This window comes from Calonectris borealis, chromosome 3 (assembly GCF_964195595.1).
Source record: "Calonectris borealis chromosome 3, bCalBor7.hap1.2, whole genome shotgun sequence".
Taxonomy (NCBI): Eukaryota; Metazoa; Chordata; class Aves; order Procellariiformes; family Procellariidae; genus Calonectris; species Calonectris borealis.
In genome coordinates, this window is record NC_134314.1 from 62,067,748 (window position 1) to 62,081,532 (window position 13,785).

The window sequence follows — 13,785 nt, forward strand, 5'->3', positions numbered from 1 at the left end:
ACGGACAGCTGGGCAGAAGAGCAAACTCCCTAGACAAAAACTACTTGCAACAGTGTGTTGCCCTAAATTAGAAAACTCAGCTTTCATCTGATGCTGCATACAGCTGGTGCACACTGAAGGAAAAGGTTACAACATGCGAAACACTGAAATCACATCTACGTACGAGATTACACATTCTACAGCCAAGCGGGCAGCTCTGAGAAGGAAATATGCAGGTCAGGAATGCCTTATAGCAGGGCAGAGAAAAGGGTTGCTATAGATGGGAGTGCTTCATCTGCAAATCTGCAGCAGGGCCAGATACAAAATGGCTCAGAGTGGTTTGTTTCTGGCTTTTCTCATGTAAATGAAAGAACGAAAAAATGTACTATAAAATTCTGCTGAAAGTGTCTGTTTACTCTCCTGAAGATTACACCTGTTCAACAAGCAGTTAATGGTTATGGGTATAGGAAGGTTTTTCAATAGTGCTCTGGAGTTGTTTTGTTTTGTTTTTTCTAAATTATTGTGGGCCAGAAAATTCAACACTGCTTCTCACGCTGCTGAGTTGCTTAGTGTCCATCCTAGAAAGGGTAACAGAGAGAAAAAAAACCCTGTATCCAGACATTACACTTGAAAGTACAAACTAAAGACAGCAGTGCTGCGTTCCAGTTACATTAAAGAAGGATTAAGCAGTCATCATTGACCAAAATCCAACACAGCCACCTTACACCCAGTAAAGTAAAGTTTAAAGAGGTACAGCAAGCTCAATGCTCATCCTTATCATAGCTCTTAGGCCAAGTTTGCAAGATGCCAAGACATTCAGTGCAAGACTAAGGCAAGCATGGCCACAATGCACAATCACACCTTTGTATACATTGTCTATAAGGCATATGCTATTTTAATCCTCCAAGCAGTTTTATACACTTAATTGCAGTACCAGTGTGCTCTCAAACACCAGTTGGCAGTGGCACATTGGGTTGTGAAGTCTCTAAAATGTGATTCCATAAAAGACATTGGATGTCGCTGCTACTTAGGAACTGTTAAAAGTACTGGAACAGATGGAATTATGTTTACCATTCAGCTGCCTAGACCGTGGACCATTTTCTGTTCTCCCCGCCAAACATTTTTGAAATTAAAAATTGTTATCGTTTTACTGGCATTTCTCTTTTCCATGGTGGTTTTAATAAACCATTTCTTCTTTCACTTTGTGCTGTGACATCTTTGCGATATCCTGTTTTGTGTTATATAAGAACTGACAGTTTTGACCGATAATCTATAATTAGTCATCTCAGTAAGAACAACAGGTTTCTTTCTTCACAGGGATACTATATTTTCTAATTTTTTAAATTCTTATTTACAAAACCAAAACCTGTTTGGCTACTTTCTCTACCACTTCTTATATGGCTGATTTGGAGCAATCAAGAAAGCAAAATAAGTCTCTTCCTGTACCGTGGGGGATGCTCTTGAAAGAGATGTGGATAGGCCTGCCTCTAGAGGAAACAGTCTTGCGGTGAAGAAAACCCCAAACAACCAAAACCCCACCACACAATAGAAAGGGCTTGAAGAGGCCACCTAGTTGACCCTCTCCGATTTGCAGAGCGATGGCCTAGCCAGGAATTCCCCGTTTGTGTTTGTGCATGAGGTTTCTCCTCTGACAGTGCCTTTCCCTAAGAGGCGTCAGCACTCCGTGCCTGGACTTGGCAAGTGTCCCAGTGGGGGGAAGACCAGGGCGCAGAGGAAGACGAGCTGGGTAGTTTAGCAGAGGAACAAGAGCTGGGTAGTTCAGCGGAAGAAGAAGAACTGGGTAGCTTATATACTTGCAAGGATTCTTCAACTCGTCCTTTTTAAATTTAGTAATTCCAACTTTGGAGAGACTTCTCGCTCCTGAGCCCGTTCAAGACAGCAGACATAACAGCACTTCAGTTCCGCAGTTGGTCAAATGCAAGCACACTTCACGATAAGGGCAATTTTACAGTCCTGCTTCATTTATCAAACCTGACGTGTACTGCGCATTATGATTTCCGTGTAATGGTTTGACTGTAAATTTACCCTCAGCAAGATCCTTTTATATGCATTCAAACTAATTTACCTCTCGCTGATCAAGTTCTAACTTGTAATTTCCTTAAATGCAGAGCCTAAATTGACTAAATCAAATGCATTTGCGCAAACTCAATAAACAGAACCATTACCCACTGAAATAAGCAAGTCTCCTAAGAGCATCAAATGCTTCCTTACAGGGGAAGAGTTGGCTCAGGAGCCAACCACCACTCCAGCTAATGACCATGTTTCTCTCTCTATTTCATTAGTCAGTCTGAGGACTCTAATATTTTTTTCCCCTCTAAACGGAAGTGCAAGAAGCGTACATAGCTTTATCAAGTACTGCAACCAAAGCAACTAAAGCTCATTTTCCAGTGTAATGAAAAGGAACTAGTGGAGAAAGACCCATTTGAATATCCCTGTTAATGCATACATTAGCGAAGCCATAGGCGTCTTAAAGATCTCAACCACCTAGCACACTGTATCCATTTGCAGAGAAGGTCATAAAATTATTGGAGCACTGTGTCAGTACATGTTTTTTATAGCAGAGCAAATACGGTTGACTCATACTGGTCTGCCTCCGACTGGGTGCTTAGAAAGGGACGTTGATTTGCAATTGCAAAGTAACCATTTAAAAACTAACAGGCTGCCATCAGACAAGAATGCATTCAGCCTCTTAAGGAAGGATGCCAAAACCAGGATCCACCCGAAAGGGATGGAAGACTCTTATCAGCTGCACTGCAACCTACCCCAAGTATTTCACTAGTGTAAATTTGTTTCAGTGGCTTTGTAATTTAAACATAATGGTGGCAATAACAACGGAAGCCAGTACTTTGTATCAGCTTAAGAAAACCTATGTTAGATTAAAAGTCTTTAAAGCTTCAGGCTTATTCAAAATAATATCTGAATGGCACGTGGTACACAACACATACCAATAGTTGTTCTAATATGGAGAATTATTACTGCAGGGCAGTACCACTACACTAAGTATTCTTGCCAGAAGTTACTACCATGGGTACACCTTCAAGCTATGATGCAAAGGGGGTTAAGCAGCGAAGTTCATTCTCAGTTAAAGTTCAAACTTCAAGTATCTCGTTGCCATGAAGAAAAAAAAGTCTTACCAACATTAATAAGACAATACAAACATTTTTTGCTGATGTATATAAAATCAATATATAACCAGAACTGAAAGTCTTAAACTAGCAGACTAATTTTAGGAACAACTGCCAAGTTTTTAATACAAACTATTAATAAAACGTAGCATTTATGAAATACTTATCTTTAAGATGCTTTAGGAATATTAACTCATCCATTTTTCTGTTAATAACAAAAAGTCGTAATTTGGGCTTATTACAAACAGCATGCCTGTGACAAACCCATAAAACCCCGGAAATTAAGTTACCCAGTGCAATAAATACACCATTCTATTTTATCGGTTTCTCTTTTGAAACTTCTCCCTCCAGTTCCCTCTATGCTAATTTCCATCAAAAATCAGTAAGTAAGACTCTGTTGTGGTTTCTAAGATAACATGTTAAAGAATTATGTATAGATCTACCAAAGAGATTTTCCTCGGACATGCCTGAGTACCTCTGGTGCAGCTTCAAATAAATTGGCCCTGAACAGCAATAGCAATAATAAAGGAAGGGTGTCTTGTGATTGAGAAATAATTCTGTACTGCATGGGGTGTTGACTCTCCCTAGTGCAGGTGACAAGCTCGTGAAGGGTCTAGGAATTACCAGTGCTTTGCAACAACTATTACTTTTTTAGTATTTCTATTAAGGATTAATGGCGGTCGATGCTAAATGTGGGGAACTGCAGGCTTGTAGGATGACTGCCAGCTGAGAACATGGTATAGCACGCTCTTAGCAACATCAGCAAATTCTTCCTTGGTAGTAGAAAAAGTTGCCAAAAGGCAAGGCTTGTTATAAAGATTTGTGTATGCGGCCAATGTTTTGTGTGACAGGTCCTCGCTCAACAACTGAGATCAAAAAAAGGGAAAAGGGACACTGAAGAGGCGGGCAGGCGAGGGAACAGGCGGCAAGGCGGGGGGCAACAGCGAGGGACAGCAGAGAAAACTTGAAAGCATTTCTTCAAACAGCCATCACCGAGGGAATTCTGCTGGCTGGACTGAAATTGTAGATACCTAGAACACTAAAATTAGGCCCTTTGAACACATCTTCTTGTTTAATTTGCTTGCTACGTTTGCAGTTAAGATTTGCTATTGTCTTCCCTGCCTAAAAATGGCACATAAATCCAGATGGCAACAGCTCAGGCTACTCAGCAAGGTTCTTCCCTGGTAAACGAGGGAGAGCAGGATTTCCAAATACTGCAAGTAGAATTAAGTTCCTGGTATTTTTATTTCTTTAAGACTTTTTAGAAGAGGTACTACTTTTCTATACTGAGCTTTACCCTTATTTTTCATTGTCTTTATATAGAAATTATAGTCCAGTAAGTAGTATACCAGAATATACCCACTGGAATAGGTCCAGAATTAATCACATCTTTCACAGCCCGTAGTCTAAAAGACTTTTAGTTCTGGGTTTATTCCACTTACAATCAGGATAGCTTGGGCACTAAGGGAAATTCATGTATTAATTTGCTGTATCCTGAGGAAAAAAGTGATGCAAAGAACCAGTAAAGCCATGAAGAAAGCCACAGCAGTGTTACTGCTTTAATTCCAGTGCAGGCAAGAGTTTTATCAAAACCCATCAGCAGCTGTTCCATCCTTTATGGAAAACCAATTACCGCTCTCAGAAGTCCCCTGTCCAAAACCAACTCGCCTAGAGCGTAAGGGGTGCCGTAGATCTAGAAAACAGAAATGAGCTGTAGTGGCCTAATCACTTTCTTTTCTCCTCAAGAGTATATTCCACTGGCATTACCTTGCCTATTAGATGCTAAAGAAAGTGCTGTGTGACCTATGGCTACCCTGCGAGGCTGAAAATTGCTGACGGTGCATGTGCTCTGGCCCTGATGGATAGGAACAGCAGCGAGTAGTACCAAGAGGTCTCAGCGTGGACGACACAGACTCAGCTGCGACCCCGTGCGCGCTCAGCACCCATGTTACCAGTTACTGCTGCTGGTAGTACCGGATTAGATGCAGCCCAGGTACATCTCCAAAAATCGCAGTCTCATCGAAGAGATGATACAGCCAGAGATTTTCAGGGGGTTGTCAATACGGGGGACGCTGTGCACCATTTCTTCCTTCTGGACCGCTGCCAACACTGCGATTAGCACACTGTCATCAGCTGCACAGGCTCTTCAAGCGCACGGACAACTCATAACAATCTAACCTTATGTTACATCGAGATGAAATACAATCTCATGTTCCCCTCTCCAATTGTGGGAAGGCAGCTGCCAACCAAGCGTCTCCAAAGAAGGCCTACGTACACAGCAAACCCTCTTATGCTTGCACAGTGCAGAGTGATGTCGGCTTAAAAAACAGTATGAATTAAATCCAGTTCAACTCCTCTATTTCTCCATGCGCCTTCCCTCAAAACCAGACATCCTTGTCTACAGCAATGAACGGGAACTTGTTTGACAAAGGTGCGTGCTCTTCATTTTTCACCACAGTTAGACATACACATATTGTCAGTCTGTCACTTGCTGATCTGCTTATAGTTAGTGCTGTTTCAAACTAATAAACAGAATAAATATTCATCACTCACTCGCTTGCCTTGAAGCCCGTTTAATGCGACTGGCGAGACAAGTGCATGGAAGCCAACCATTGTAGCAATATAGATAAAATCATTCCCTTCATGGGTAATGAGCAACCGCATTAAGGAACTGGTGTTTTTTCTAGTTGGCTTCTTTCACTGCAAGGCAGACAACATTTTGTCATGTTGTCTCCAGACCCGATTTGAACAAGCTGATGGAGAACTCCTGTCCCTTCAAGGCAACGACGCAATTAGAGGAAACACTGTAGAATCAGAAATGGCAAATATATTTGAGGTAATTCACTGTGAGCAAGGCTCCAGTCAGTAGCAATCGCTTTATTACTGCATTTCTAAATTGCCTTGCAGTTTGCTATCAGACACTCTATTCAATCCCTCGGTTTTGTTCTAAGAGCTTGTTTAAAGTAATGCCAGCTGACAAAGGCATAAGTATGGTATATACAGCACACGTTAAGCTTGTCACGGCGCTTCTTTCTCAGGAAGCGTCAGAAGCCGGATTAGGACCGAACTGTGCAGCCAGGCACAGCGTGGGGGAGCATCTTCCCCACCTGCAAGAAGTGCAGTCTGGTTTCTTCCTCCTCTGACAGCAGTTGCTAGACTGTTCTCCCCTTCTTAATTATTAAAAAAAGAAAGTCAAATACTGTTTAGCCCTTTCAGAAGGAGGGGAAGAAGGGCAAAGGGTCCTTCCATTGACCTGCCCTCTACAGAGCCTCTGCCGGGGCCACCGCTGGCACGCTCCTGTCCTCCCCACGGCCTGGGAGCCCAGGTAAGTCTCCTGGGCTGCTCACCGGGGAAGCTGTTCTCCTTGGTCGGGAAGTGGGGGGAGATAAAGGTGATATGGGAGTGGATTGATGTCCTGGGTACATTAACCCCCTTTATTCCCTCCTAATATGGAGGGGATTTGTCTTTCAGGATCAAAATGATCAACATTTTTGCTATTTCCACCTTCTCTGTCACTGAAGAAACACAATGAAGCGTAATCTCCACTGATTTCATTCATGGATCCAAGACTACATAAATGTTTTCATAAGCAACTAAGGATCGTGACTGTCTCTAGATGCCCAGCTTGGGGCACAGCAACAAGTGCCGATTAACAAAAAACAAACAAATGAGCCGCACTCACTCTTTTGAGCCCTGCTCTCCTGAAAAGCTAAGTCCTTCTGAGGTGCCCCATTTTGGGAAACAAGTCAGCCAACTGCAATCACCACTCACATTTTGCAAATTGAGCTGCAGTGTGAAAGACAGATTTGCTTGCTGTATAACCCCACAGGAAGGTCCCCTGCTTCGTTTTTCTGACATAAACTTCTGTGTATGTCAGTTTGCATTAATTTCACCATATTAGCTATCTTTCTCCAATATTTCTGCAGACTACCAAAATATACTCATGAGCCCAGTGGAAGGGCTACTTAGAACCAAGTAAGTAATAATGGAAAATAACAAACTATTTTCTGGATGATATACGTGCAGGTCTGAAAGTTTGGAACAATTCACTAGTCCTCACATGCAGTTATTTTAGTTTAAAAACAATTAAATTATTTTCTAAAGAGGAAGAAAGTTGTTACTGCTGCTGCTGCTGCTACTAGAAGAAATATAAGTGCATTTTCAAAAAAAAAAAGTAAGATCCATCTTTCAGTGGCAGAAAGCAAACAAGCAAATAAGTCTGTAATATCTGAATATCTTCTCAATGCTTCTCTTGTATATTTTAATATTTTTTGTTCCATAAATGACTTTGAGCAAGTGAAACTCATGTTCTTGTTAATACATTGCAAACTTCATTTGAATGGTGGCCAGAAGACAAAACTTCATGTCATCTTACATTGAAAGTGTGTAAACCTACTGTGGAGAGAATTGCATCATAAGCACCTGCTATCTCATAATGGGGAAATGAGACAAACACTACGTAAGAAAAATCAGTGGGTCAGACATTACCGAAATAAAACTCACTTCAGTATACTTTACATTTCTAGCTATAGAAATAGCTTTATGACCAGGTGCAGAAGGCCAGGTACACTTTTGTGGAGCAAAAAAGATTAAATGCTTCAGATGTACGAGTAATTTGATTATACTCTTCTCCAAATGTCTCCCTACTCAATTTTTGGAAACTGTCAGATGCTACTAGAACTCTTTATATATTTGTACATCACATATTTCATCGCTAAAATAGAATTAACAGAGCAGCAAATAGGGTTATCTGACTCACTTCAGTGCTGTAGCATAAACATACCAGATTGTCAGCTGGAAGTAGAAGTTATTACAAAGTTCTCTATGGATCCATACCCACAGAGACTAGCAGGATAGCATCAACTACATCAAGAAGAAAAGACAAGCAATTTGAATGCTGTAGAGCCTCCTCAATGGCTTTGGCTTACAATATACTTTTAAATCTAAGGAATTCCACTTAATATCATATCAGAAACATCCGTTACTGACACTCCTTCTTTAAGATGTTTCATGGTCGATTTTCAGCCTGGTGCTCAGTGGCATTGGGTGAGAACCTCCGTATTAACAAAAAAAGGGAACTATACATTCACTCTGTTCCCTGCTGCAAGTCAGGGCATCTCAGACGCAGAATTAAAGGCTAGCACAGCTTTCATGTCTTTAAAGAAATGGCAAATACTTATGTGAATGAGTTCCAAATACTTAAATAGAAATTTTTTTTCTTACCTCCCCACCTTTTTTTCCTAAGGAGCTGAAAGGGCCATGAAAGGTGCAGAGTTGGCAGACATTGGCGAATACTGTATTCATGAGGGAAATTTTAAAAGCCTGAATAAATGTAACATTCTAACTCTTTAGTATCCATTTCTAAGCAAGCTGATGTCAGGGAATCTTTGCATAAGGAAGTTTTTGGTCTCAACCTGCATCTCAGCTCTTTTTCATGACCAGAAAGCTGTAACTCAACCCACCCTGAAGTGCAATTGCAGCAAGACCATGTTACCGGTAGAAAGGGTTATTGATGGCATCGTCTGTATTACGGCTGCTTGATCCAGTCTAATGATGAAGATCTGGAAAGCACTGCTAATATGCAACAAAGCACTATACAGTATGCATTTCATAAATCTCCCTTCTTTCATGCATATAAATGCTATTGACTGCGGAAGTAAGAACAGACTGATTATGTTGTTAAGAGATTTTTTTATTATTGGAGAGCATAAATGATTTTCCCTTCTGAGACATTCTGATATATAACAGTGCTCCACCATTGAGGTGGGTGATGAGCATAAGGTTTTCCCTAAACTGCAAGTCCTACAATGTGCTGAGTAATAAACGCTGTCCCCATCTCTACCATAACCTTGAAAGTTTGGTAGTTCTCAATAACTCCACTGGCCCTCTGCAACTCCTCCGAGGCACACAGCTCAGGAGCCCTACAAGGACCGTGACTATACCTAGGTCACGTTGCTCCGAAGGGTCGATGAACTCAGCTTGGCTCTCATCTTTCCCCTGACACCACTGCCAACAGAGTTCATAATTTCTACCAACCTCCTCGGTTCTTGGACTGTGAGGCTTCAGCAGCCCATTGGGACACGGGAATTGCCACTTTCAGTCAGGCTCCACCTACTCTAACAGTGTTCAGAGAGCTGCCACAGACGTATCAGCGTTGGGTTTAAGGACACTGCAAAAGCCTGACAAGAGACTCACGGGCCCCCGTTGATGACTCGACTCAGCCGTACCTCTGACAACTGCAGGATGGCTCACACCAGCTGAACAGGCAGGAGCTCTCCTCTGAAGCTTCAACACAGCACATATAGCAGACTCTCCCATAGACTGGCCTCGCCTCCCACTTTTTCCTAAGCTATGGAAATTTTGTATAGAAGGTCTCTGTCTCCCAGGAAAGGAATTATTCCCATTGGGGCATACATATAACCCAAGAGAGTTTATGAAATCAGAAGAAAACCTTTACCCACCTTTCCTAGCTGTTTTCATTACTCCCAAAGCTTTTATCCCAAACCCCTTCCTTCTTAGTGGTTTCTGCCAGCCTGGTGCACCCTCCACGCCTGTGAGGCTCAGAGGGAGCACGGAGGACCCCTTCTCAACAGAACAACCTACACCAGCCTCCAGCTTCTACACGTCTCTCTGAAGAGGCGATCTCGTTCAGCTCGAAGCAAACAAGGTCCGACATCAGGCTGCTGTCGCTTGCAGCTGAAAAAGGTAACATTCAGTCCAAACCATGTAATAAGCCAGTTCAAATTTCCCTTCATGTGCTATATCATCGGTGCCTTGTTATTTATATAAATATCCAATTTCAGATTTTGATACCTATTGATTTGACAGTGTTCACTTTCATTGAATGTTCCCTTCTGCCTGCGTTGTAAAACAAGGAACGGGGATGCTTCATTTTGGATTACATTTCACAGCATAAATCTTTGTCCAAATCTTTTTCTGCCCTACAGAACTGAGACGTAATCTCATTTTCTACAATGCTGAGCAAAGAAAACTAGAAACTCACTCTGCTATGCAGGCTATTCAAAGTGCACGCTTCTGGACTGCAGGGTAGCATTGATATTTGATCAATACAGGTGGGTGGTTTGTTTATTTGCTTTTAATAGATTTTGTTAGAATGTGAAATCCAAACATCAAAGGGTAGCTTTAGAGATAAGGGCACAGACCTTCTGAAAAAGTAACCATTTAAAAATGTGCTCAAGTGTCTATGTTTGGAAATTGCTTGACCAGTTAGTTACCTTCAGCTTCCAAAGACACTCCAACACCATACCAAAAGGAAGTATTTTCCACATGCCAACTATAAAAGCAAATGAATATAAAATTTCTTGTGAAAATTTTTTAGCAAATTATGCCAGATGATGCAGAGAGGAAAAAAAAAGGTGCTATTTGCTATAAGTTCATTGCTACAATAATTAATTGATTACTTCCCAATCAGTCTCTCACTCTTTAGCTATCTTTGTTAAATGAGCATGTGGGATCATGCTCTTGGTGGGGAAAACGGGTACAAACCACACACTCAAAACCAAGTTTTCAGTGTAACACATCCAATATAAGGAAGGCAGCACATAATATACTGAATTCTTAAGAAATCTGGCCCATAAAAGTTAGAACTGTCCCTTCTGTTCCTTAATTATCTTCAATGAGACCCCAGAGACAATTAGGTTGAATAATTCTGTTCACTTCACATTTCCTGTTCTTCTGATATAAGACTATTCAACTTTTTCTGATTTTTTCAAAGGCAGCTAACTACACTCTGAGGACAGTCTGAAGGGGAATAACAAAAAACTATTCCTGGGGGAAGAGATACAAGGAAATATTATATTAGGGTAAATTTGCAGGGATCTCTACTTTAGAAATAGATTTAATAGTTTTTTCTGAACTTTGCATCAAATTGCCCTCAGTCTTCTGAAATTGCTGCACATCTCCCAGCTAAACCAGTTTCTACACTAAACATAAGGGTAACATTAGGGCTCCGTGTTGAAGACCTGGCCATTACCGTAACTTCTAAGATTAATATCTGTACCCAACACTAAAACCTGCTATTTCCTTGTTCTCGCACCCCCTTGCCAGAGGGCAGGCAGGAGGTGCATTGATAGGGGACCAATTAAACTAAACGAAGCCAAAAGCAGATAAAAGCCGCACTGAAACGCGGTGAGCCAAGGCATTCCTGACACCGTAAATACTTGAAAGTGATACAAAAGGTCAGAGGAGAAATAAATTAACAGCTGAAGAAAAGATCGTTTGTACCTATGCTGTTTCATTCAGAAATGAATGGCATTTGTGGGAAGCGTGACACAGATGAAAAAGGATTTAAGAAAGACTGGGTAATTACAGCAGTTGTTTAACATTTCTAAGCCGGCCTTTGGATGATCATTTAGGAGAATGACGAGACAAAGCGTAAAGGCACAGGACTGCTGGTGGTTTGCAGCCTCTGTGAGCCTGAATATATCGAGTGTTTGCAGAAGCTTAACTGCGGAGTTAGAATGCAGATCTGTGCACAGCTGCTCCTCGCCGCTTCTGCGGGGCGGCTGCCTTCCAGGTCGCTGGGACGCAGGAACAGCAGGGACGGACTGGAAGACACCGAAAGGGGTGGAAGGAGGAGAAAGAGAGAAAACGGAATCAGTTGGGAAAGAAAATAAACTGTTTCTGAACGGGAGGGACACAAAGAAATACTACATTAGGATTCAAACAGTCCAAGAAGGGAAAACGTTGCATTCCATCAAGATTTTTTTTTTTTAGTAGGAATTAATAATCAAATTGTCACGAAGCAGAGGACCAGTGTCAAAGCAAAACCTTGACAAGAAAGCCAACAGTCCAATAAGCCTCAGCTTCTCAAATGTTGCCCTGAGGTACCCCATCAAAACACGCACACCCCGCAGGGCCAAGGCGGGCACAGTACTGACCCTCCAGAGTCACCCTCTCTTCCTAAAAAGCAGCCAGCAAACAGGCGTCCACTTCACTCTTGCTCATGTGGTTCTTAAGCAGGAGCCCTCGGGGCAAGCTCTGGTAGGGGGAGGGGTGGTGGCAAGGTTTTCTGTGGTTTCAGATGTGACCCGGAGCCCTGCACGTGAGCTGGCACAGAGGAGAGACGAGCCCTGGAAGTGAAATGAGCCTGTGGTTCAAAACTTGCACTGGCGCTTCGATGCAGCCTGTAAGGACAGAACACCCTCCATCTCCACAGGCACCGTAACTGTTTGCACAACTGGGGGGAGGGGAAGAAAATAAATAAAGTATTTTGCTAACCATCAAGCATGGGAGTTATAAAACACTATCTAGAAAGCACAATTCCTCCTGCCTTGGTTTAGCAAAGCACACCTTGACATAAACTGTCAGGTTGCTACGGTGTCAGAGCCCCAGACACTTTTTCTTTACCTGAATTCCAATGAGAATTGATGTGCTTTTGTGAACAGGGACCTACTCCAGCAAGGAGTCCAACAGACTGGCTGCAAAGCTTAGAAGAAAAATATTTAAAAGGCAAAGAAAAACAGAGCTGCCCACAGGTGGCAATCATATCCTTTGAGTAGCGCAGTACAGGGAAGGTGTTAGAAGAAAATCGAAAAGTCTTAGAGCTGCACTGACATGGCTGAAGCAAAATTTACGTATATATATTTTTATTAGTAGTAGAACATTCAAAGGCAAACTCCACAGCGATTTGGACACTCTTCAAGCCCCTTCACTGTGTGCTACATACTGTAATAGCACAAAGGAGCAGGCCAACACTGCTGACCCTACAAACAATATCCAAAATGCTCATTATGGCAGAAGCCTCAAAACACATACCCTGTACACTGCAGAAGGGAGAAGACAAGCAGTCGAGGCACAGCTCAGAGGCGAGAAATAACAGTGATTCCTCAAGGGCCCCAGGACTCTGCCAGGGCTGGGCTACACGCAAAGCTTGGCTCCAGGGCGATCCAACAGCGTCAGCACCAGCAACTTCCCTGGTTCAACTTGTCCGAGACCAAAAAATGCAGATAAGCAGCAGCTTGTGTGCCACAACAGTTCTGTGGCTATCCAGGTGCTAGAAACCAACAGAGTCCACCCGAGCTGCTCAGAGCAGCTATTGAGCAGCTGCTCAGAGCAGAGTGTCTATTCTTCAGCTGAACGATAACAACAATACATGAGGTCACCACCACGGCAGCCCCTCCGATCATGAATAAGCCACAGACGCAGCATGGTGGAGGAAAGGAAGAAACTGAATACATCTGCTGGTACAGATCAGCTGGACATCACATAAAACAAAATGCTGATGGAAGTCGATCCAGAGCTAAGAGGTTTCCCAGACATCTGCATGACTGCCACGCATACGATTGTCTGCCCTGTGGCCAAGTGACAAAAAAACCCATCTCTTTGACCAAGATGAGAGGAACCCAGGGATAGAGAGATGCACTGGTGACACTATTAATGACCCTTGTGCTTTCCTTCCTCCATGCTGGAGCTGATGTAGCAAGAAGTCTCATGGTGGGACATCACAAAGTTAACGAAAACAAAAGTGATTCCCTACTTTTAGGGAGGTCAGGAAAGTGATCCTAGTTGTTAGGAGAGGGGCAGGCCACAATGTGAACTCTCACTGAACTATCACTCTCATACCTGTGATGTTAGGGATCCCTGGGTACCAACTGGCCTAACGGGTTAAAAATAGCTGACTTCATAAGCTGTGAAGAAA